Here is a 26323-nt window from a genome sequence, read left to right as displayed (position 1 = left end):
CAAAGTTGCACTAATTAAACTCTGCAGACTATTTCTGGCGACCGACCAATGGGATGGACCCCGCATAACTGGCTAGGCCATGGACTTCATGAGAGATGTCTATGTGCACCATCACCATCTCGTCAACCTTGGAGAACCTAACAGAGTGGTCTTTCCACTCATAAACGTGATGATGAAGAAATGCCGCATCAGATTTGTTGGGAAGCTTTACAAGAATCACACCCTTCGTAATCAAAGGCACAGCCAGGAAATTGTTGTGGTCAAGTACATCCTCGAGAACACGCCTGGCAACAATGCTACAAGAAAACACTAGTTCAGGACACGTGGCGACAAGGACACATCAGGTGGATAGTTTAGCAGTAGAACTCATCCTCAGGTCTTCCAGTTCACACGACATGACTTTGAGAACTTCGTCTCCACCGGGGACCTGGTTCTAATTCAAACAGAAACCATATTTTATTACTACCTCCGTTCAGAAATATAAGATGATTTTCGATATTATACTCCATATATGACTACATATACGCACAAAAATGAGTGAACAAAGACACTAGAACATGTCTTCAAAGGCATGAGAGCAGAAGGATTACTTGCAATATCCATAACACAATTTACTGAGGCAAATATACCCTCTTCAAAGGTAGCATTGATGTTCATAAAGTACTCCCTCTGTCCCAAAATTCTTGTCTTAGATTTGACTAGATACAGATGTATCAAGTACATCCATATCTAGACAAATCTAAGACAAGAAATTTGGGACAGAAGGAGTAGTTGAAAGTAATCTATAAGAAATCAGTGTCAACCTCTCGCATGTTTTGGTCCAAAGAGTAATTTATAATCGTCATTTAGCAGACAAAAATCACATGCAAGATCACCCAGAAAGTTGTACTACCAGTACTGCGTGTTAAATGAAAAAACACGTTCAAGATCGAGAAAAAGATCGTCAAGAAGAGATATTACCTGCACTTGCTTAATGAGGGATCCCGGAGAGGGGGGCTTGGACATGGTGATGGCTTTGAGCTTGTCTGCGGTAGTCTCGGCGGGGTGCTTGCGCTTCTTCATACCATGAGCCTCAAAGGTTTTGGCCAGAGCCATAGACATCATGTCGACCAGTGCTCCAGCGTCCATCCAAGAGAGGAAGCTGAGAGAGAAGAGTGAAATGAGGAACGAGATGAGGGAGAAGCGAAGCGAGTGGGGGTTTTCTTCAAGAGAGGCAGCTGAGAGAGAAGAGTGAAATGATGGTTGCTTCGTCCGTCCAACTTACTGCTAGAAAGGAGGGGTTTTTGTGATTTGACGGCTCATTGGGCATTACTGCGGCGCTTCGATCGGGGTAGTCTACCGTCACTCTACTATGGAGTAATTTAGTGCATGGCTGGTGGACCTCGATGCTGGCTGTCCCACACGTCGGTGAAAGTGAGTAATTTAGCGCATGGTTGGAGGAGGATCTGCATGGTAGAGCGTGTCCACTGTTTTTCTGAAGAAAAAAATGATTACAGCAAGCGTTTCCACTCTTACGACGGAGGAGTGTGAAACACGGCAGCCACTTGAAGATACACAGTGCTCTACTACTAGGCATGTGTAGTGGTTCATATGTCAGTACTACCTAACCTTGTTGCTAGTGTAGTAAGATATGACGATAACAAATGATGTTGTGCGCATGTCAACTATATGAATAGTAATGTAGTAACATAGTACCGCTTTTTCGACTGTCCGGTCGAGAATGAACTGTGAGATCAATGTTAACAGAACTAGGTTTACAGCGCACGGAGAGTACGGTGCGACAGTACTCTACGAAACATGAACCATATGAAGCACAAATAGTGTTAGGCAGGGTGTATGAAGGGTGCACAGGATGGGAGCAAAAGTTCCCTTCTCGACCCACTTTTGGGTGTTTGGCAGAGTGCATGAAGGGTGCATGAGTCCACACTAGTAGGTTAACACAAATACATGAAGAGGAAACAACTAAATTGAGTTGAGAATGCAACCAAATACACCCACACGCTTTGTGCTACAGTGACTGATCTGCACTGTCTGAGTTTGATCCAACGGTCATGTTGCACCGAGACATGGACATGCCCATGCAGAGGGCGCCTAACCACGGAAGTCCCTCTGCTTCTCGAGGCGCACGACGTTGGTGATGCAGGGTGCAACCGCCCGCAGAGCCTGCTCCCGGTTGACGGGAGCCAGCTCGTCAAAGTCGGCGCCCAATGGCACGAATGGATTCCGGTGACGGAGCCCTGAAAGGATTCGCCCGACAACGACGATGGCAGCCCGCAACCCCTCCTTGTCCAGCTCCGCCCCCACCATCGCGTGGAGATGGCTCAGCTCCTCGAAGATATAGGTGAAGAAGGAGACCAAGTCAGGAAGCCGCAGCTCATTGAAGTCCACCGGGTGGTCGAACGGGTTTAGTCCGATGGCCGGCATGGTCGCGCTGGCCTGACGGTAGGCATCACGCAGCTGCAACACGTGCCTGGCAACTTGGTTCACCAAGTGGCTGAGGTGATCCTGGACCTCGTCATGATCGGCCTGCTCGTGTTCCAGCCGGCTCCCCTGACGGCCTATCATATATCCCACTTTCTGCAGCAACACCGTCGACGCCTCGAGCATCTTTGTGGTGGACGCCTACCGCTTTTGAAGCTCTGTGAACTCCCGCACATAACGGAGGAGCATGGCACTCCTATCCTCCTTGAGCTCACGGAGCTCCACGTCCTTGGCCCTGAGCTCCGCATCCTTGGTCTGGAGCTCCTGTGTTAGGCGCCTCACCTCAGACTCCGTGATCTGCTGCGCCGCCATGGCACCAGGTAGAAGCAATGGGGAGAGGAAGCAAAGAGGCGGAAACGGCTAAAAGGCAATGCAATCTACGGGAAGGCGGAGGGAGCCAGCCGAGGAGCGAGGAATCTTTTGGTTTTCACCATGGTAAAACACCAATCAACGACTTCTCACAACAGGGAGCAGTGGGTTTTACAGGCGGAGTCATCGGGACTAATTGCTGCCGCGCCTGCTCTCATCAATCAAAAAATTAAAAAACCTGCCACGCGTGCTCCTGTCAATCAAAAAAATAAAAATCCTGTCGCGCCTGCTCCCAAACACCAGAGCAACGCCGTGGTGGATATTTAAATTTACATGCCGGCAAGTAGATAGAAAAAGGGGTGAAAAAACAAATGTGGCGGCGGCCTAGCTAATCGGTCGAACTAGCCCAACTAGCTAGCCACCGTGCTTCACTGATGTACTCGGCGAGAAAGGTGGTCTTTCGTGATTTGACGACTCATTTACTTGCTTCGGCGGTACGACCGAGGAGGACCCAGAAAACGCGTGGTAGGGCATCCCATGTTAGGAAGAATATATGCGTGCACCACCCGGGAGGACCCTGAAACTGCGCGATAGGGTGTGCCACGTCTCGGCACGGAGGATTAATGTGCGTGTAAAAATATACTGTATCAGACATAGTACCTATGGTTCGACCTTGGGACCCAGACAGTCGGTTGAAAACACCCCACTAACCACACAACTTCATCATGCTAACGTGGCACGGAGTATAGGTGTGGTTAGCTCCCTCTCGACCAGCCACAATGTCTCTTGTGCTAGGCGATTCTTCTATTTCCCAAGCTTTTTTAGTTGTAATAACACCACGGCAAGCTAGCGCCGCTCTTCGTGTGTGCCTGTGCAAAGGTTAGATGATGGAGAGAAGAGAGATATCATAGACCTGGGCACCACCAGTAATTGACGATGGAGAGAAGAGAGAGGGGGGTACAACAAACATTGTCGTTCTATGTATGTTGCCTATTGACGTGTGGCTTGAAGGCCCTGGTTGCATGTTCGATCCTCGTCCTTTATTTTTTAATTTGTATATGGGTCCAAATTTGTTTCATGACATGTGGTCCCCTCGGTGTGTAGTTTGTAGCACTTTAATTTGTGGGTCGAAATTTGTTCCATTCCAAGTGGACTATCGGTGTCTAGTTTTGTAGCTTATTTATAGTAATTAAAGAGAACAATAGAGTTTTTTTTGCAATAATACCATGGTGCGATGTTGAAGGCGAGAAAGGACATGCGAGAGAGCGACGACCGAGACAGAGGGAAATCAACTAGGGGAGTTGCGGGGGTTGCAACGGTGTTTGGAGTAGTTGTGGGCCGAATGCTATGAAAATATAATCTAAACCGACTGGAATAAATACCTACACAAATTAATCCAAGGTTGGAGTGCCCCTCGCAATGTAAATAGCTCCGGCTTTGCGAGGGATGGAGAGGTAGCTTCAATACGTGGAAGATACGGCGTGAGAAAGCGAGGTCAATCAAGGAGACATATAGATAGAGAGACAAAGTGAGTGTGGTCCGACATTCATTGAATAGATATATATGCTCTGGAGATATATTGTCCGATTGATCTTTTGGCAAGGGTGAGGACAGTAAGATAGAGCTTGAGAGATGATCCAGTCATAGACATGTAGATATATTTTGTGCGTGGGAGGAAGCAAGGTCAATCGATCACATAGAGGCGTCGTTCGATCAAAAGAGTGACACGGGTTGGAGAGAGTGACCTAGATATACAATGTGCGGGAGAGAGTATACAATGTGAATAGGTCGAATTGGGCTCAAACATGGTGATATATCGTTTCGGTCCGAGAAAGAGCGAGGTCAATCGAGACATACAAAGAGAGAGAGATAGGGATAGATAGATAGATAGATAGATAGATAGATAGATAGATAGAGAGAGATTGAGTGAGCGTGGCCCGCCATGAGGTCGAAAGAGTGGGGGCGGCTTGGATGGACTGACCTAGATAGACAATCTGCGTGAGAGAGTATAGAGTGTGTCGATCGAGGCCCGAATAGGGAGATATATCATTTGTGTGTGAAAGAAAACAAGGATAAACGAGACTCAGATAAAGAGAGCGAAATTGAGCTAGTGTGGCCCGCCGTGAAGAAGAAAGAGTGAGACAGTCTCGAGGGAGTGACCTAGATAGACAACGTGCGTGCGTGCGCACGAGAGGCTGGGGGGCTAGATAGGAAATGCATGCATGTAGCGCGAGAGGGTGAGAGGGAGAGTGGGAGAGAGAGAGCTCGTCATGGGGTGCAATGGCGGGTGTATGAGGTAAATACATTTGGTAACAGAGCGGAAAAAGGGGGTTGTGTAGTTGAGAGAGTTAGAGATCGAAACATGGAGAGAAAGAACGAACGTGTGTTGGAAACCGATGGCTTCCTAAGGTCGTTAGGAGAGGAAGATTGACCGATACATGAAGTACATAGCGTGTGTGCGGGGGGGGGGGCGCTAAAAACAACATTTGAATGTAGATAGTATGAGACTTAATATCGATGTTTCATTTTGGTGTACATTGTAAGATTTGAACTGAGGACCATGCATATGGGTAATTATTTCGAATTCATGCCATACTAGGTTTCGAAAAGTTGACATTAACTCGATTTGTTGTGCTATTTTGTAGGTCATATGTTTGAATCCATCCAGAAGTTTTCTCACTACCATGGTGTTCATCATATACATATGAAATTGTATTAAAAAATAGCATGGATACAATGAAATGCGAAATCCACGTTCTAATTGGAGATCGCAACATGACACACATTCTAATTCAAATAACTAATTATGTGACACACTTCAATCCACGTTAGCGTGGATACGGTGGATACCATTTCGAATTTTTTTTCAAATAACTCCTCATTAATTAACTTATAGTACTATATCTCGTTTCTAATGACTAATTATTGCAAGGAAAACACGGGCATGGTAATACATACAAATTCGTTTGCAAATGAAAGAAGATTCATTTGCATTCTCAAATGTAGGCGCAGCAAGCAGACCAGGGTCGTGTCGTGGTGGTCGCGTGTGCCGGACGGACGCGTAGCACCCAGCCACCCACGCCCTCCCTCCCCCCCCCCAAAAAGGACGACGACAAAATAAGTTTGCGCTTCCACGTTTCAGATTGAAATATCTGGCGGCCCCAATTCCAGCCCTGCAAAATCTCCCTTCTCCACTGTCCCCTTCCGCGCCCAGATTACTCAAACCCCTAATTCGCCACCAACCCAAGAAAAGTTCGAATCGCCCCTCGTCTTGTCTCTTTCCCCACCTCTGTGCTGGACGACGACAACGAAGACGACGGTCGCACTTCACCACCGCACCAGAGCTACCTCATCTATGCCCTCTTCCACCACACCGGGTGGTGCACCAACAACGTCGGCCGCTGCAACCGACGTGCCTCACAGACACCGACTTCCACCGCATTGATAACCCACAAGTGTAGGGTATAATTTTATCCTCTTTTGATAAGTAAGAGTGTCGAACCCAACGAGGAGCTAAAGGTAGAACAAATATTCTCTCAAGCCCTATCTACCACTGATACGACTCTACGCATGCTTAGTGTTTGCTTTACCTAGAACAAGTATGAAACTAGAAGTACTTTGTAGGTGTTCCTGGATAGGTTTGCAAGATAATAAAGAACACATAAATAAAAGCTAGGGGCTGTTTAGATAAAGAAGCAATAAAGTAAATATAACGAGTGTGGAAAAGTGGTGGTAGGAGTTGTGAAATTGTCCCTAAGAAATGGACTACGTTACTAGACCGGTAATCACTATTGAAATTCTATTTGAGGGAGAGGCATAAGCTAACATACTTTCTCTTCTTGGATCATATGCACTTATGATTGGAACTCTAGCAAGCATCCACAACTACTAAAGATCATTAAGGTAAAACCCAACCATAGCATTAAAGTATCAAGTCCCCTTTATCCCATACGCAAACAACCTACTTACTCGGGTCTGTGCTTCTATCACTCACGCCACTCACCATAAGCAAATCATGAACATATTGCAAACCCTACAGCGGGAATCCCTCACGCTTGCGCGACACGGAGAGCACCATAGGAAAACACCAACCATAAAACATGCAACTCAAACCAATCATAGCAATTCATCAATCACCGATAGGACAACGAAAATCTACTCAGACATCATAGGATGGCAACACATCATTGGATAATAATATGAAGCATAAAGCACCATGTTCAAGTAGAGGGTACATCGGGTTGCGGGAGAGTGGACCGTTGTAGATAGAAGGGGGAAGGTGATGGAGATGTTGGTGAAGATGATGGAGGTGTTGGTGTAGATCGCGGTGATGATGATGGCCCCCGGCGGCGTTCCGGCGCCACCGGAAGCATGGGGGAGAGAGCCCCCCTTCTTCTGCTTCTTCCTTGACCTTCTCCCTAGATGGGAGAAGGGTTTCCCCTCTGGTCCTTGGCTCCCATGGCTTGGGAGGGGCGAGAGCCCCTCCGAGATTGGATCTATCTCTCTGTCTCCTTCTGTTTCTGCATTCTGGAATCTGCCCTTTCACCGTTTTTTCTATTCCCGGAGATCCGTAACTCCGACTGGGTTGCCCTTTGGACATGATTTCTATCCGGAAATTAGCTTTCTTGCAATAAAAGAAGGGCACCAACCGCCTTACGGAGTGGCCACGAGGGTCAGGGGCGCGCCCCCTATCTCGTGGGCCACTCGAGCATCGTCTCATGTTGATTCTTCTTCCCAAAAATCATAAATATTCCAAAAAAAATCTCCGTCCGTTTTTATTCCATTTGGACTCCGTTTGATATGGGGTTTCTATGAAACATAAAACATGCAACAAACAGGAACTGGAACTGGGCACTGGATCAATATGTTAGTCCCAAAAATAGTATAAAAAGTTTCCAAAAGTATATGAACATTGAATAATATTGGTATGGAACAATCAAAAATTATAGATATGACGGAGACGTATCAGCATCACCAAGCTTAATTCCTGCTCGTCCTCGAGTAGGTAAATGATAAAAACATAATTTTTGATGTGGAATGCTACCTAGCATAATATTGATCATATGTCTAATCATGGCATGAATATTAAGACACGAGTGATTCAAAGCAATAATCTATCATTTGACATAAAAACAATAATACTTCGAGCGTACTAATAAAGCAATCATGTCTTTTCATAACAACTTGGCCAAAGAAAGTTATCCCTACAAAATCATATAGTCTGGCTATGCTCTATCTTCATCACACAAAGTATTTAATCATGCACAACCCCGATGACAGGCCAAGCAATTGTTTCATACTTTAGTAATCTCAAACTTTTTCAACTTTCATGCAATACATGAGCGTGAGCCATGGACATAGCACTATAGGTGGAATAGAATATGATGGTGGGGGTTATGTGGAGAAGACAAAAAAGGGAGAAAGTCTCACATCAACTAGGCGTATCAACGGGCTAGGGAGATGCCCATTAATAAATATCTACGTGAGTGAGTAGGGATGGCCATGCAATGGATGCACTAAGAGCTATAAGTGTATGAAAGCTCAAACTGGAAACTAAGTGGGCGTGCATCCAACTTGCTTGCTCATGAAGACCTCGGGCATTTGAGGAAGCCCATCATCGGAATATACAAGCCAAGTTCAATAATGAAAATTCCCACTAGTATATGAAAGTGAAAGCATAGGATACTCTCTCTATGAAGAACATGGTACTACTTTGAAGCACAAGTGTGGTAAAAGGATAGTAACATTGCCCCTTCTCTCTTTTTCTCTCATTTTTTATTTTCTTATTCTTTTTTATATTTATTTATTTATTTATTTATTTTTGGTGGGCTTCTTTGGCCTCTTTTCTTTATTTGGGCTTCTTTGGCCTCTTTTATTTTTCATAAAGTCTGGAGTCTCATCCCGACTTGTGGGGGAATCATAGTCTCCATCATCCTTTACTCACTTGGGCAATGCTCTAATGATGATCATCACACTTTTATTTACTTACAAGTCAATATTACAACTCGATATCTAGAACAAGATATGACTCTATAGGAATGCCTCCGGCGGTGTACCGGGATGTGCAATGATCTAGCGTAGCGATGACATCGAAAAACGGACAAGCCATGAAAACATCATGCTAGCTATCTTACAATCAAGCAAAGCAATATGACAATGAATGCTGAAGTCATGTATATGATGATGATGGAAGTTGCATGGCAATATATCTCGGAATGGCTATGGAAATGCCATGATAGGTAGGTATGGTGGCTGTTTTGAGGAAGATATAAGGAGGCGTATGTGTGGTAGTGTGTATCGTATCACAGGGTTTGTATGTACCGGCGAAGTTTGCACCAACTCTCGAGGTGAGAAGGGCAATGCACGGTACTGAAGAGGCTAGCAATGATGGAAAGGTAAAAGTGCGTATAATCCATGGGCTCACATTAGTCATAAAGAACTCATATACTTATTGCAAAAGTTTATTAGCCCTTAAGCAAAGTACTACTATGCATGCCCCTAGGGGGATAGATTGGTAGGAAAAGACGATCGCTCGTCCCCGACCGCCACTCATAAGGAAGACAATCAAAGAAACACCCCATGCTTCAAATTTGTCACACAACGGTTACCATATGTGCATGCTTCGGGACTTGCAAACCACAACACAAGTGTCTCCACAATCCACAACCACCCACTAGCATGACTCTAATATGACCATCTTTATATCGCAAAACTATTGCAAGGAATAAAACATATCATATTCAACGATCTACAAGTTTATGTCGGATTTTATGACTAACCATGTGAATGACCAATTCCTGTCATCTCTCTAAATATATATAAGTGAAGCAAGAGAGTTTAATTCTTTCTACAAAATATATGCCCATGCTCTAACAAATATAAGTGAAGCAAAAGAGCATTCTACAAATGGCGGTTTTCTATGTGAAGAGAAACAGGCAACCAAAACTTCAAAAGATATAAGTGAAGCACATGAAGCATTCTATAAAGCCATACTCAAAAGATTTAAGTTAAGTGTAATGAGCATTCTATAAATCAACCAAGGACTATCTCATACCAGCATGGTGCATAAAAGAAAAGTGAAAACTAAATGCAAAAAGATGCTCCAAGACTTGCACATATCGCATGAACGAAACGAATATGAGAACATACCGATACTTGTTGAAGAAAGAGGGGATGCCTTCCGGGGCATTCCCAAGCTTAGACGCTTGAGTCTCCTTGAATATTTACTTGGGTTGCCTTGGGCATCCCAAAGCTTGAGATCTTGCCTCTCTTCCTTTTCCTCATATCGAGACCTCCTCGATTAGACACTTCATCCACACAATACTTCAATAGAAAACTCGGTAAGATCCGTTAGTATAATAAAGCAAATCACTACTCTAAGTACTGTAGAAAACCAATTCAGATCTTATTTTTGCATTCTGTCTACTGTAATATAACTTTTTCATGGCTTAAATCCACTGATATAAATTGATAGATTCATCAAAACAAGCAAACTATGCATCAAAAACAGAATCTGTCAAAAACAGAACAGTCTGTAGGAATCTGAACATTCACCATACTTCTGGTACCCCAAAAATTCTACCAGAATTAGGAAACATAAACCATTTGTACATAAAGACATTGCAAAACGAATCAGAACCATTTGACGTTCCAGTAAAAAATGTAAAATCGCGCACTACAGCCAAAGTTTCTGTCCTACACCATACAAACCAACAAGCATTGTAAACATCCTAAAGGCAAACCTTGGCACACTATTTTTATAATACAATGAAATTGTACAAGGGGATAATTATTTTTGATGAAAAAGTTTCTATAATTAAGATTCACAAAGTTTCCGTGAGCATGAGCAAAGTTCAAGGAGCTCTCCCACTTCAACAATGCTTGTCTCTCTCATTTTCACTTTCCTTTTTGAAAAGGATTTTGGGTTCCCCTCTTTATTTTTTTTGTTTTTCAAACTATACAAAATCACTCAACAGAAATAAATGACTCTCTAAAACTTCCGGGTTGTCTCCCTGGCAGCGCTTTCTTTAAAGCCATTAAGCTAGGCATTTAGTGCTCAAGTAATGAATCCACCCGGATCCCAAGGTATATCAAAGACAATTTTAATTAACAATGATTTGTAATTTAGTAGTGAGCACAAAGTAACATACATCATGCAACAACGAAGTCTAACTCTCTTCCTATGCATCGGCATGTCATAAAAGAACAATTCATGCACATCAAGTAAAGGCCAATGCATAGTATAAACAGTTTCTTGCAACTTTATCATATTGGTAACATAGAGAGGTGGAGATATACTTACTCTCATAATAATTGCAAGTAGGAGCAGCAAGCACATGCATATCACATTCATCAAAATTATCATGTGTAATGGTAAAAGGCAACCCATCAATATAATCCTTAATAAGAACAAACTTCTCCGATATAGTGTAGTCGGGAGAATTCAAAAAGATAATAGGACTATCATGTGTGGGTGCAATAGCAACAATTTCATGTTTAACATAAGGAACTATAGCAAGTTCATCTCCATAAGCATAATTGATATTGGCATCTTGGCCACAAGCATAGAAAGCATCATCAAAAAGGGATATTTCAAGAGAATCAACGGGATCATAGCAATCATCCTTCGGTAAGCATGAAGGGGAATTAAACAATGTATGAGTTGAAGAGTTACTCTCATTAGAAGGTGGGCACGGGTGATCAATCCGCTCTTCCTCCTTTTGTTCTTCGCTCTCCTCATCATCTTTTTCATCCAATGAGCTCACAGTTTCATCAATTTCTTCTTCCAAAGCTTCCTGTGAAATATTAGTCTCTTCTTGGATAGCGGAGACTTTCTCAATAAATGCATTAATATTGTAATTGTATTCATAATTTTTATAGCAATATCTAAGTATAGCAAAATTTTCTGGTCTATAAACCGAATCATCAAAATCGTCAAACGCTTTAAACATAGATTCAATCTCATAAGCACCCATAAAAGCAACAAATTCTTCGATTTGTTCAACATAATAGTAATCATATATACCTCTAGCATAAGAAGCTAAGGTTTCATTATCATTAAATTTGCATGAAAAGGGAAGCTGTGGAGCCTTCATCCTAGAGCAACAAGTAATATCATATCTCAAGCATAGATCCCAGGCATACCAACGCAACATATTAATTTGATCCCATAATAGTTTCCCTTTTTGTGTCAATGATAATCCCTAAAGTATTCACGTTGATCCAACGTTACTCCATTACATAATTGAATGGGGTTTTCTTAGGATTATCAAAGTAGTACATAATATCTTTCACATAACCAGCATCGAGGGTTTTAGGAGGTTCCCCATCTCCATGAGTAGCAAGTACACCTAATTTTTTTAGTATTTCGTGTTCCATATCCATAATTAAAGATAGAGAACAACTTAGAACAGCAAATAAAAATTACTTAGTGATAAAGCGAACAAGCACACATGAGAATATTCACCCCACGCTATGACTCCCCGGCAACGGCGCCAGAAAAAGGTCTTGATAACCCACAAGTGTAGGGGATAATTGTATCCTCTTTCAATAAGTAAGAGTGTCGAACCCAACGAGGAGCTAAAGGTAGAATAAATATTCTCGCAAGCCCTATCTACCACTGATACGACTCTACGCACGCTTAGTGTTTGCTTTACCTAGAGCAAGTATGAAACTAGAAGTACTTTGTAGGTGTTGTTGGATAGGTTTGCAAGATAATAAAGAACACGTAAATAAAAGCTAGGGGTTGTTTAGATAAAGAAGCAATAAAGTAAATATAACGAGTGTGGAAAAGTGGTGGTAGGAGTTGTGAAATTGTCCCTTAGCAATTGACTATGTTACTAGACTGGTAATCACTATTGCAATTCTATTTGAGGGAGAGGCATAAGCTAACATACTTTCTCTTCTTGAATCATATGCACTTATGGTTGAAACTCTAGCAAGCATCCGCAACTACTAATGATCATTAAGGAAAAACCCAACCATAGCATTAAAGTATCAAGTCCCCTTTATCCCATATGCAAACAACCTACTTACTCGGGTCTGTGCTTCTGTCACTCACGCCACCCACCATAAGCAAATCATGAAGATATTGCAAACCCTATAGTGGGAATCCCTCACGCTTGCGCGACACGGAGAGCACCATAGGACAACACCAATAGTAAAACATGCAACTCAAACCAATCATAGCAATTCATCAATCACCGATAGGACAATGAAAATCTACTCCAACATCATAGGATGGCAACACATCATTGGATAATAATATGAAGCACAAAGCACCATATTCAAGTAGAGGGTACAGCGGGTTGCGGGAGAGTGGACCGTTGTAGATACAAGGGGGAAGGAGATGGATATGTTGTGAAGATGATGGAGGTGTTGGTCTAGATCGCGGTGATGGTGATGGCCCCCGGCGGCGTTCCGGCACCACCAGAAGCAAGGGGGAGAGAGCCCCCCTTCTTCTTCTTCTTCTTCCTTGACCTTCTCCCTAGATGGGAGAAGGGTTTCCCCTATGGTCCTTGGCTCCCATGGCGTGGGAGGGGCGAGAGCCCCTCCGAGATTGGATCTATTTCTCTGTCTCTTTCTGTTTCTGCGTTCTGGAATCTGCCCTTTCACTATTTTTTATATTTCTGGAGATCCGTAACTCCGATTGGGTTGCCATTGGGACACGATTTCTATCTGGAAATTAGCTTTCTTGTGGCGAAAGAAGGGCACCAACCGCCTTACGGAGTGGCCACGAGGGTCAGGGGCGCGCCCCCTGTCTCGTGGGCCACTCGAGCATCGTCTCGCGTTGATTCTTCTTCGCAAAAATCATAAATATTCCAAAAAAATATATCCATCCGTTTTTACTCCATTTGGACTCTGTGTGATATGGGGTTTCTGCGAAACATAAAACATGCAACAAACAGGAACTAGCACTGGGCACTGGATCAATATGTTAGTCCCAAAAATAGTATAAAAAATTGCCAAAAGTATATGAAAGTTGAGTAATCTTGGCATGGAACAATCAAAAATTATAGATACGACAGAGACGTATCACGCATTAGGTGCGCTTCACCGATGCTGTCTCCCAGCTCATCGGGGCTACTTCACCGAGCATGTCGTCGCACCTCCGCCCCCCGAGGCCGTTGGGGCTTCACCAACGGTCTCGTCCACCGCATCGTAGAGCTCTGCTACCACTCAAGATCTGCATCCGTGCGCAGCCAGCCAACGCTAGCACATCACCCTCAACTGCTTTGAAGTGACCCGCACTCTAGCTAGGCGAGCATGCCCAAACGCCGGCCCGAACTAGGTATCCACACATCACTCCCTTGTGCACTGTTCCGACGATGTTTGGATATACTTTCACTACTCTCTTAGCTTACACGCCTATGCAACTCTGACTTTAACTCTTATTTCTTCTAGAGATGTCATCTGAAATAAGCAAATCCATTTTTTAGCGAAGCATGACGGCGCTACAGGATATGGTACACATCCTGCACACCCGTATAACTTTGTAAGTATGTCCTCTGATACAACAACAAGGTCGATTCCTCTTATTTGACCAACCATTCGCCATGTCAAAAATGCAGAGGGGGATACAAGGAGCACAAGGCCTGCACATCCAAGCAAGTGGTAACATGGACTTGTACATGGAACATCCAAGCACAAGCAAAGTTGCAGTGAGCCTGTACAACGAGCTAGCGTAAGTCCCTGCATTTCATTTAATTCTTACTGGCATTCGTGTATGATTTGTGTGCAGTGGCGGATCCACAAATTCAAGTTACCAGGGGCGAACATTTAACTTAAAAAATACGAAGGCACTTGCACTCCGGAAATCAACATAACTTGAGAAATGTGAAGCTACATGCACTTTGAAAACCAGCTAATGATCCAAAGTAGTTTCGATTATAAACACTAAATGATGCAAGCACCAAAAAACACAAAATGCAACATGGTGTACAAGGACTACAAACATGGTCCGTACCTGCTTGAATTATTCGTTCTCTGGCTGAAAATATCAAAGTGTAATTGCACCTATAACCAGTGCACAAACTGCATATCAACATATCTATCCTACACAAGTATGCCAATAATTTCAAACAACAGATTAGAAAAGTATTTATGCTATGTTGAGCTTGCAAAATGCTTGCATTAGATCCCTCATTAGACACTATATGTTCATCACCAGGAGCATGTAAAATGTTTGCATCAAGTCCTTCATTAGCAGTCTGTTCATTAGACACATCGGGCTCAAGAATGACATGAGCTTGTATGTTTGCACCGAAAACTTGATTAGATACATCAGATTCAGTCAGTTCAGTATTGATTGGGGGAGTTATAAAATAAGTAGAAATTGCTTTCATTTCCTCATAGATTCCCTACATACAAGCAGTTTTACAACACCGTCAGGTTTAACTATTGGCCAGAAATTGAAGAATTGAATTAGATATAATCAGGTATGTGATGTACCTTCTCCTTGTGCATGCTACTCTTGCAATCTGCGACTGTCCATTTGCGCAAGCTCGATGCCATGCCCGTGCTGCCGCCGCTGCCTCCCACGCAGGCTACACCCAGGGTTGGATCTTCATCTTCTTGTCCTTCCGTTCGCTTGAAGCCTGCTGACTGCCCTCCAACGAGGGCGTGAGGAAGTGTTGTGTCGGTCTGTCCAGCGGCGGCTAGGTTAGGAGTGAACCAGACTAGAGGCTGGAGCAAATGAATTGGGATTTTTCGTGCTATCGATCGATATGGGAGGCACTCATTTGGGCCGCGAGCCTGCTATAGGGCCTGCCTTGCACTTATGTTATTGGCCCATCCAAATTGAAACATTTTTCTTCATTTTTTACATTGTCTGCTTGTGTGTTGGGACGAACAAAACTAGCCTGGGCCAACCTGGACAACTCAAACTAGGTGCACACTTTCCAGCCACCCGAGGCGGCCGCCCATACTAGCCCCTATGGTGGCGTCGCCCCTTTTTGCGTGTATGATTGGGGTAGTGAAAAATATTCCAGTGGCGCTTTTGATTTACCCACAGAATGGTTGCATTGCTTGTTTCTATGAACTGAGTTCGCCAATAATGTGAAGGATGCCAGTCTTTTCATCCTATTGTAGATTGCTAGATCTCGATATGCCAAAAGTAATCGCATGAAATATACAGTAAAAGCCAGTGTGATGTGTGTGCCTACAACTAGTCTGACTACACGTCCTCATATAACATACCAAGGACGCACCATCTTACCAGATTAACCATTCGACTTACCAATGCAGTGTGGGAAGAAAGAAGTATTGGGACTGCATATCCAAGCAATTGATGCCATGGACTCCTTCGTACAACCTTGTAAGCAAAAAAGAAGTTGCAGTGTGCCTGTACAAAGAACTAGCATAATTTCAGTTACCTGCTTCTCGGAATTTTAGTTAGCCACTTATTGCAAAATTGTTCAATTATGTTGCTTGGCTTAATTTAGTTTGCTACTGATTACATAATGCCACAGCCTGTTAATCCTATTATAGACCGTGCCTATCTATGTGTTTGATACTTACTGTTAAGAATTAACGGTTTGCCTGAACTTAAATAGCTACTTGTTTGTTTAACTGCTTTGCTGCTGCAACAACGGGTTACAATGATGTTAATAACTAGTTTTCAGCATCCAATTGAAACTCTTTAATTCCTTGTTTGTTTAACTGGTTTGCTGTTATAACTCCCAGTTGAGTTGTTTTGCTCACTTTAACTTTTCTGAATCCAATCGGAACTTTAATGGCAAAACAGGTTAGCCCAAGATCAAAGAGCGAGGTCCCCAAGGACGTTGTATCATCCCACAATATTGGCACCGACCCAATCGTGCATTATGAATTGCCAACTGTGGATGCTCTAGAGGCTAAACTAGTGGTAGAAAGAGAATTTGCTTTTGCACTTAGAGATGAAGTTGACATGTTTAGGAAGCAAACAACACAATCACAAGCAGTACTCAAGACAACCATTAAACATTTGGTGGATTTCAAAACGAAGCAAGCTGAGACTGACCACATTGTTAAGGTCCTAAAGGAAAAAAGGAAATTAAATTCCCACTTGGTAAATCATAGGTGAAATGTTCTTTCCATCATTGAGTAACCTTTGTGTTGTTAGTTCATGTAATCAATCAAACCATTTGTTTTAGAGATCATGTAATAATTGTTTTTTGTTTTTTGTTTTTTAATTTTATTTGAGCACGCATCGAAAAGGGCCAAGATGATGTAGTAGCTTGGCTAAAAAAACGATGTTGTTGTAGCAAAAAAAAGTACAATGGCCTGGCTTATGTATGTTAGTTGATATTATTGATCCATATACTCTACCAATGTTTATATGTCTGTTAGTTCTGTACATTCTTGGTTGATTGACTCGGTATTTGAATCTTGATACATCACTTGTGTACATATCTAAATGGGAGTACACATTATGATGCATGTGACATTTGAGTTGGACATGAAGTGTTCCAAATATTCGAATTCACCTTAAACTGGATTCTAGCTTCTGAATTTGAGTATTGGCATTTGTAAACCATATTCATATATGACAGTGGAGTACATCTTTTTCGTCCTTTCAAAGATATATAAAAACACATAGAATGATTTATAAAGATTCGTATAGGAATACAAAATGGATTCGAATTAAGTTGCCAGGGTAAACGTGGATGCTTATTGTCCCAAAATTCGAAAGAAGAGGCAAAATGTCCACTCCCACGTCGGCTGCCCGAAGCCAAGTGTTTGGGAGATGGAAATTACTATCTACCCATTACACGGACAACCCATCGGCCCGATTTCCACTGTTCTAAATAGGGGTAGGTTAGTAACTTCAATTAGACGTGACACGACCGCCTCTGAGCCCATTCCAACACGGTGGGTGCAAAACATGGGCGGCAAAACACATTTGATTCAAGCTCGTCCGAAAGACCTTTGTTTCTCCCTCCATTTCCTCATTCATACACGATGGGCGGCAAAACAAACTCGACTCGGCTGAAATCAATGTAGGCAAATATTTTAAATAGGGGCAGGTTTGTAACTTAATTCAGACGTGACACAACCGCCCTACCTGACAGCCCCGTTCATACACTGTAGGCGCCAACCATGGGCACCAACCACCCTCTGCTCGCCCGAAATTGCTCTGGGCAAATATTGGCGAGATGCGAGATTACCGTCCTATCCCCAACCGACGATACGTCCAAATTTTGAATGGGGGCTAAGTTCGTAACTTTCCCATATTTTAGACAGGCGCGTCCCAAAAACATGGTTCCCCGTACCTCTCCCTCCATTTTCCCATTCATACACTGTCCGCGCTAGAACACCATCCCCACACCAGCCTCCGTCCGCCACCCCATCCATCGATGTCGTCCTCCACCCCATCCATCACCGCCGTCCTCCACCACATCCATCGCCACCGTCCTCCACCATGTCGGAGCGCCTACCAAGACTGCGTCGTCCACTGGTAGAGATGGACATTTCTCATCCACGACGACGGACCAAGAGCCTTGCATCACGTCCTCTCGCTTCATCAGCGTCGTCGTCCTCTTTGTCGGGGTTGCTCACACGACCTTCTCTTCCACCACAACGGGACTTATCCCCCGATGCACCCGTCTACCATTGCAGATCTGCTTCAGCGCCACCGGCAACCATCGCACCCCCAATGCCTACACGGCGCCGCAAGAGAGGTGGTACTTCATATCTCCTCAACTTTTTGATCTCAACCAGAAAATAGATCTTAACTTGGTTACTCTACATTCTTTTCAGCTCTTAGAATTTAGTTCTTAGTTCGAAGCAAACAATGGATGCTAAATATCGTTTCTCCAGTTTGCAGCTTCAAATCTACCATGGCACAGTCATAATACGGTTTAATTGATCATGCTTAGGGTTTAATTGATCATGTTGGTTCCGTGGTGGTTTCTTTAATAGAAATCGGAGGGGAAACCCTCTTTTGCTAAAAAATATGCTTGGAGTTTCCCCCTTTTATGATCACTATACGAACAGAATACGTGCTTCGTGTCATAATAGCACTGCTCCACCCATCAAGCTAAATTAGTTGTTCAAATACGAATATGATATTATTAAAACAGAATCGTCTAATTGGTCAGCTAAATGTTCCTAAATTAGTTTCGAAAATGCATGTTCGCCGCTCGGGTGTGCACTCACAAGTAAATGATTGATTCACTACATCTATGCTTTCCTTGTCATATGTGTTGTCAATATTCTTTTAGGGTGGACCACCCTGTTTCTAAATACTGGAACCGTAGACATGAGTGAGTTGTATTTCTCTATGTGATCTCTTCCATCATGTGTGGGCAACGAACACTGCATTGTATAGAAAGAAAGTGTCATTTCCAGCTTTTACATAGGCTTCGATCTTTTACATGGAATACAATCTGCCTACTTGCGTTGTGTCGCACTAACAACACTCCACCCTTGAAGCTAAACATTATGCCACTCATAATTCCTTAGTTTATTTGTTCAAATACGAATTTTATATGATTATAGTGTTCCTACTTCAGTTTTGAAATGTGTGTCTGCCTGTTATAGAGACATAAGGGGTTTGTATTTCTGTGTGTGGTATGGTCTGCACGGTTGGGGGTGAACTTTGCATATGCAGGGTTTATAGCGAGACACTCTTCGAGTTGAATCCGCAATGCATTCCATAGATAATCTGACTACTTTTTATGTTTTCATGAATCTCAGATTCTGAACAACATCATAATGATATGAGCTTGCACGCATGAAAATAATAAAGCAGAACAATGCCATGGCTGTCAAACTTGGCATTATGGGACTGAAATCAAGTCTGGATGCAATGCAACGCAAACGCTCTCCACCTACAGATTCATGCTCAGAATATGATCCTAAGAGTGATTCTGAGCTAGAGGGAGACCTAAGTCAATATAGCTCCCTAGTGGAGGAGTCAGAGAAAGATGCCCTATCTTATTCACCCATCAAGGTGCTTCCTCTAATTTTCCAAGGTTATATTGGTCACACATATCGTGCAACTGATGCTTTGCATTGATTCTACTTTGTTGAACTGCCATTAGCTTAGTTTACACATCGTGTATGTGAATACGCCCTGCCTATCCATTTTCAGTACATATTCCATCTATCATCATACCATATTTATCCATTCAAATGTTGTTCTTGTGTATCAGACATTCAAAAGGAAGAGGGCGATTGCTGATTGTTGAGGAGCACAAGCAAAGTATTTTGAAAAGGTAGTGGCACCTGATAAATCAAATTGCCCATTAGGTGTAGTTGTAATATCACCTGACCCACAAAAACACCCCAACTCTAGCGGACTCTAGCCCTACTACACTGGTCATTTCTGATGCCCCAACTCAGCAGACCCCAACTGCAGCAAACAATATGATTATGCCAGTTGACATAGCACTAGCTCTGCGACGCAAAACCTCCATTCCAGTAAAGAGTACACAAATCCAGTTGCCAAATCCCTTTTCGAACCAGAGAGAGCCCCAATTGCAGCAAATAGGACCCCTATTCCATTTCTTCCCACTTTAGAAGACGAAGCTTATATTGTTGTTAGGAACTTTGTGCGCATCTTTCCTTCATGGAAAGATTATACCGCAGACACAGAAAAATTTCCAGTCTTCCTCCACAACTTACGCGTAAGTAATGTACTAATGTTATTCATGGTCATTACTGCATATGTTTCTGTTGACAGAAGACACAAGATTTCATTCTTTTAAATAGGTGAGGAGCAAACTGGATTGTGAAGACGAGTAAGGGTTGGTTGCGCTTTTCAAGCACTCATTGATGAAGTATCGTTCCTACCTGAGGCAAGCGCACTTCGATGGCAAGCCTCTAAACAAAATTTCTGTAAAGTCTCCGGTGCTACATTTATCCGACGATGACTCGAATAATCTTGTTACACATTGGTCTCGGCTGCAGCGTAAGGTACTGTCTATGATATCACATCACAATTTGAATTACATTTCTGCATTTGCCTTAACGTCTCACTTGTACGAAAATTGTTAGCAGAAAAACATTCATTCTCAAGGGACCACGGAATCTCGCAACTATACTGCATACTGCATTGCTCTTGTGAGTACCTCTTACCCTATATGACCATACTTACTTTCATAGTTGTTTGATTATGTAGCATCACTACACATGTTAGCCTCGTTATCATCCATTTGGTAGACATTATAAGATCCGTATGGACTCTTACATAAATTTAGAATCAACCCAATGCTTTTGAAGAGGTTTAGCTCTACAGTCCTCCTGTAAGGACTGAACATCGTCTATCACTATACTTACATTAACAGCTACTCCCTCCGTCCCATAATATAAGGACGTTTTGTATAGTACACCAATGTTCAAAACACTATTGTATTATGGGAAGAGGGATTGGTTCATTGTGTAGCATTCTGCATCTTATCTCCCTCGCCCACCATTTACTAAAAAAGATCAGATCTATATTTAATCTTAACAACAAGTAGAATACACAGATAATGCCAGTGCAGAAGTGTAGCCCATTGCTCTTGTCAGTACATTTTGTCCTGTAACGCTTGTACTTCCAGGGATTGGTAGTTGATTATGTAGCATCAGTCTGCATCTTATCTTCATTATCCTCTATCCCTTCCAGTATTATCATATCTATAATTACTCTCTACAAAATGTAGAGTACAGGCAATGCTTATGAAGAAGATTCTGTGCTAAAATTCTTGAGTTATCCTTCCCTTGACATGGAGAAGGGCATTATAAAGCCGGTGTTAACTATTAATGTAAGTCAGTCCTTCTGAAGCCTTTATCCTCAACTGCTGTTTAATTTGCTCATACTCCCTATCGTTTACCCCTATTTAGTTTGTTGTTTCTACCAAAATGCATGTTCCAAGAACCGTAAGTTCTAAGTTTTACTTTTAAAACCAAATTCCTTATTCATACCATGCACATTACTTAATACTCCCTATATATATGCTTGTTTTTGTGGATCTATAATCCAGTGTGTGGTCAAGCAGCCCATGTTTGCACCTTGTCATCTCCTGTTTTGTCTTACTGATGCGGCTGATGATATGAACAACATGCCATGCACATTAACCAAAATAGATACAATGATTTCCTTTACCCTTCATCTATGCTTGTTATGTTGACATGGTAATCCAGTAGTGTGGTGAAAAGCTCCCCGCATTATGAACAATGCCAAATTATGCTATTGATATTTTGAACTTACTCTTTATTTTCTAATTTGAAATTGGATGGACTTGACATCATAATTATCATCTTTGTTTATACACGTGCAAAACTTGTCATCTCTCTGCTTTGTTTCAGGATGATATGCCTGATGGCATGCACAAGTCTGCTGAAGGCTGTGAGACAAACCCAACATATATTGCAGCAAAGAAGGCAAAACATCTTGAAGATAGCGAGACAACCCCAAAGTCTTGTCTTGATGCAGTGTTCAAGTTACTTGAGACTAGCAGTCAGACAAGCTCACAGAATTCATTATCTAAATCAGTTCGACTTCTTCAGTCGCAAGTTCTAGCAGAAAGGCATTTCGCAACTCAACTTCGACTTGAATTACTATCTCTATGAAAGATTGCGAGAACACCAATGAGAATCTCATCGCTAAACAGCTACACCTGGAAGCTATGACCGACATGCTAGGCCGGTCTCACAGCCTTGCTCAGCAGCTTGCGCAGTAGTTCCCCCGCAAGGCTAACCTTTCTTGAACTGTCTTGGAAGTGGTCTCGGTTCAGTATTAGTATTTTGTTACACTGTAATGGTGCCCAGTTTTTGTAATTAGCTTCTTCGTTGCACTTTATGATCACTGGTGGCGAACTTGGATGCCCAGTGGATGTAATATACCATAAATCCTTTATTGTATAGTGTAGGTTTATTCTTAGTTACTATGCCGTAATTTCTTTATTCTATGAGTAGGTTTGTTCTTAATTCCTACTAGTTACTGCCATCATTCGCTATCTAAAAAAAATCAGATGTAGTCGACCAGGCCGAAACATTTGCCTCTAACGGGCCTAGTTTTTAGCAGGCCACAATTGGGCCGGCCTGCATCTTTCTTGGGCCCGAATGATTGGGGCCTTCACACTTTGTGCCAGGCCCACAACTTACACCGGCCTATATTTTAGTTGGGCCTTTTCTGGACCCAGCGCTTAGTTTGGCCCATGTAGCGTTGGGCCATTAACAAGGTGAATATTGTATTAGCCTGTTACGGCCCAGATGAAACCATGGGCCTTTAGCAGGCCGAAATGCATGTTGGGCCTCAATTTTGACTAGTCGTCGACGGGCCTTCAGTAGGCAGAAATGTAGACCGGGCCTTTTTGGGCCCAGTTATATGACGGGCCGTTACCAGGCCGAAACATATCTCAGGCCTTTGTTGGCCCACTGATATCATGGGCCTTTAAGAGGTCGAAAGCTTAGTACATGCATCAACGGGCCGAATTATGCGACAGGCCTTTAATAGGCCCAAAGTCACATTGGGCTTCATTGTTGCCACCTTTATCACGAGCCGTTAGTGGGCCCGATGTTCCGTTGGTCCATATAGGGCCCATGGGTAGCACGGGCCATTCCCAGGCCGCAAGTCACATCGGGATGAAATGGGCCCATGTCTACATCAGGACTCTAACTGGCCGAAAGTCACTAGGCTGTAATTGGGCCCAAACATTTGACAAACAATTAATGGGCCAGATCTGGCTTTGGGCCCTAAATAGGCCCAAATATTTGGCAAACAATTAACGGGCCAGATCTGGCTTTAGGCCTTAAATGTGCCTTTAATAAGTAGGCTGTTATTGGGCTGGCCCACTAGTACCTAAGTAAGTACTACAGGCCTTTGACTGGGCCGTCCTTTTTAACCTATATGGGCCTCTGTTGGGCCTAGCCATGTGTCGACGTATCGTAGGCATGTCTCCTCCAATGGACGGGCAATATCTGGCCCACTGACGAGCTGACAGGTGTTCCCTCCGGCCAATCAGAATTTTACACGTGGGAATTTCCCATTGGTCCCGGCTATTAACGGGTTATCGGATCCAAAACCGGACCCGGTAGCTTAACAGCGTTCCGTTTCTGTGGATGCCACATGTCGGTCACCCTTGACGAAAGCACTTCTGTGACGCCCGATTTATCGTCATGGAAGTGGACACTTCCATGATGATAATTTTGGTAATGTCATGGAACACTTCTATGACATCACATGTATGACTATCTTGATTCTGTCATAAAATCGTCATGGATGTACATGCATTACAAAATACGCGACCTACTATGACAAACATGAATCATCACAGAAGTGTATTTTTTTGTAGTGTACAAAAAAGATTTTGGGCAATTGCCAAGGCTTCAAACAAACATGATTTCAATTACAACAAGGCCAGACTTGCTCATAAAACCCGTGATGGTGCAAAAGATATTATGAAGACAAAGCCAGTGAATTGGGCTAGGGAATTTTTCCCATATGGATCAAACTGTGAGTCAGTGGATAACAACCTATGTGAGTCTTTCAACAATGCCATCATAGAATCAAGGTTTTATCCCATAATATCACAACAAGAGATGATAAGGAAGAAGATGTATGTCAGAATTCAGGAACAAAGAAGCAAAAGTGATAAGTGCCATGGAACAGTTTGCCCTAAAAATTTAAAGAAACTACAGGGCAACATCAAGAGAACTCAGTTTTGTGAGGTGCTCTGGAATGGCAAGGATGGATTTGATGTCAAGCATTTGACTGGTAGAGGAAGGAGATACACAGTGAACCTTGAGAAGAAGACATGCTCATGTGGATATCTACAGTTGGCAGGCCTTCCTTGTTGTCATGCAATCTGTGCTATATACAAAAGTGGTAGAAAAATAGAAGAATTCATACACCCCTGCTACTACATTGAGACTTTCAAGAAAATATATGAGCATTGTCTCCAGCCTGTGGAAGGTGAAAAATGTTGGCCAGTTTCTCCAGACTTTCAGGAAAATAATCTTCTTCCGGTCAGACAAATTTTTGGCCCAATTCTTTAGTCCTTTTCTCAGTCTCTTGAACTTTTTTGCAATGACCTTGGCACTGTCACTTGCCTCAACCTCTTGTGCCAGATAGAGCGGATAACCTCTTTAAATTGATGGTGTTCTAAGTTCTAACCAGAAATTCTCAAATCTGAAAAGATTGGCTCTAGGTGTTGGGGAACAAAGTAATTTCAAAAAAAATCCTATGATCACGCAAGATCCATCTAGGTGATGCATATCAACGAGAGGGGATAGTGTTGTCTATGTACCCTTGTAGACCGAAAGCAGAAGCGTTATGACCACGCGGTTGATGTAGTCGTACGTCTTCACGATCTGACCGATCCTAGCACCGAAGGTACAACACCTCCATGATCTGCACACATTCAGCTCAGTGACGTCCCACAAACTCTAGATCCAGCTGAGGTCGAGGGAGAGTTTTGTCAGCATGATGGCGTAGTGACGGTGATGATGAAGTTACCGGTTCAAGGCTTCGCCTAAGCACTACGACGATATGACCGAGGTGAAATCTGTGGAGGGGGGCATCGCACTAGGCTAAAACAATTGTCAACTGGTGTGTCATAGAGGTGCCCCCTCCCCCGTATATAAAGGAGCAAGGGGTGGGGGGCGGCCACGTAGGCTGCGCCCCAAGTGGGGAATCCTACTGCTACTAGGAGTAGGTTCCCCCTTTCCTAGTCCAACTAGGAGGGGAAGAAAAGAGGAGGAGGGGAAAAGGAAAGAGGGGGACACCCTACCAAGCCCTAAACCAATTCGATTTGGGCCTAGTGGGGCACGCCCCACAGCTCCCATGAAAGCCCATCGACCCCCGGGGGGTTCCGGTAACCTCCCGGTACTCCGATAAATGCCCGAACTCATTCGAAACTATTCCGGTGTCCAAGCATAACCTTCCAATGTATCAATCTTCATGTATCAAACATTTCTAGACTCCTCGTCATGTCCGTGATCACATTCGGGACTCCGAACTATCTTCGGTACATCATATCACATAAACTCATAATACCAATCGTCATCGAACATTAAGCGTGCGGACCCTACGGGTTCGAGAACTATGTAGACATGACCGAGACACGTCTCCGGTCAATAACCAATAGGGGAACCTGGATGCTCATATTGGTTCCTAAATATTCTACGAAGATCTTTATCGGTCAAACTGCATAAGAACATACATTGTTCCCTTTGTCATCGGTATGTTACTTGCCCGAGATTCGACCGTCGGTATCATTATACCTAGTTCCATCTCATTACCGGCAAGTCTATTTACTCGTTCCGTAATACTTCATCCCGCAACTAACTCATTACTTACAATGCTTGCAAGGCTTATAGTGATGAGTATTACCGAGAGGGCCCAGAGATACCTCCCCGAAACACGGAGTGACAAATCCTAATCTCGATATATGCCAACCCAACAAACACCTTCGGAGACACCTGTAGAGTACCTTTATAATCACCCTTTTACGTTGTGACGTTTGGTAGCACACAAAGTGTTCCTCCGGTATTCGGGAGTTGCGTAATCTCATAGTCTGAGGAACTTGTATAAGTCATGAAGAAAGCAGTAGCAATGAAAATGACA

The sequence above is a fragment of the Triticum aestivum genome, chromosome 2B, assembly GCF_018294505.1.
Source record: "Triticum aestivum cultivar Chinese Spring chromosome 2B, IWGSC CS RefSeq v2.1, whole genome shotgun sequence".
NCBI classification, from domain to species: domain Eukaryota; kingdom Viridiplantae; phylum Streptophyta; class Magnoliopsida; order Poales; family Poaceae; genus Triticum; species Triticum aestivum.
The sequence above is the reverse complement of the archived record's forward strand: the minus strand, read 5'-3'. Positions refer to the sequence as shown.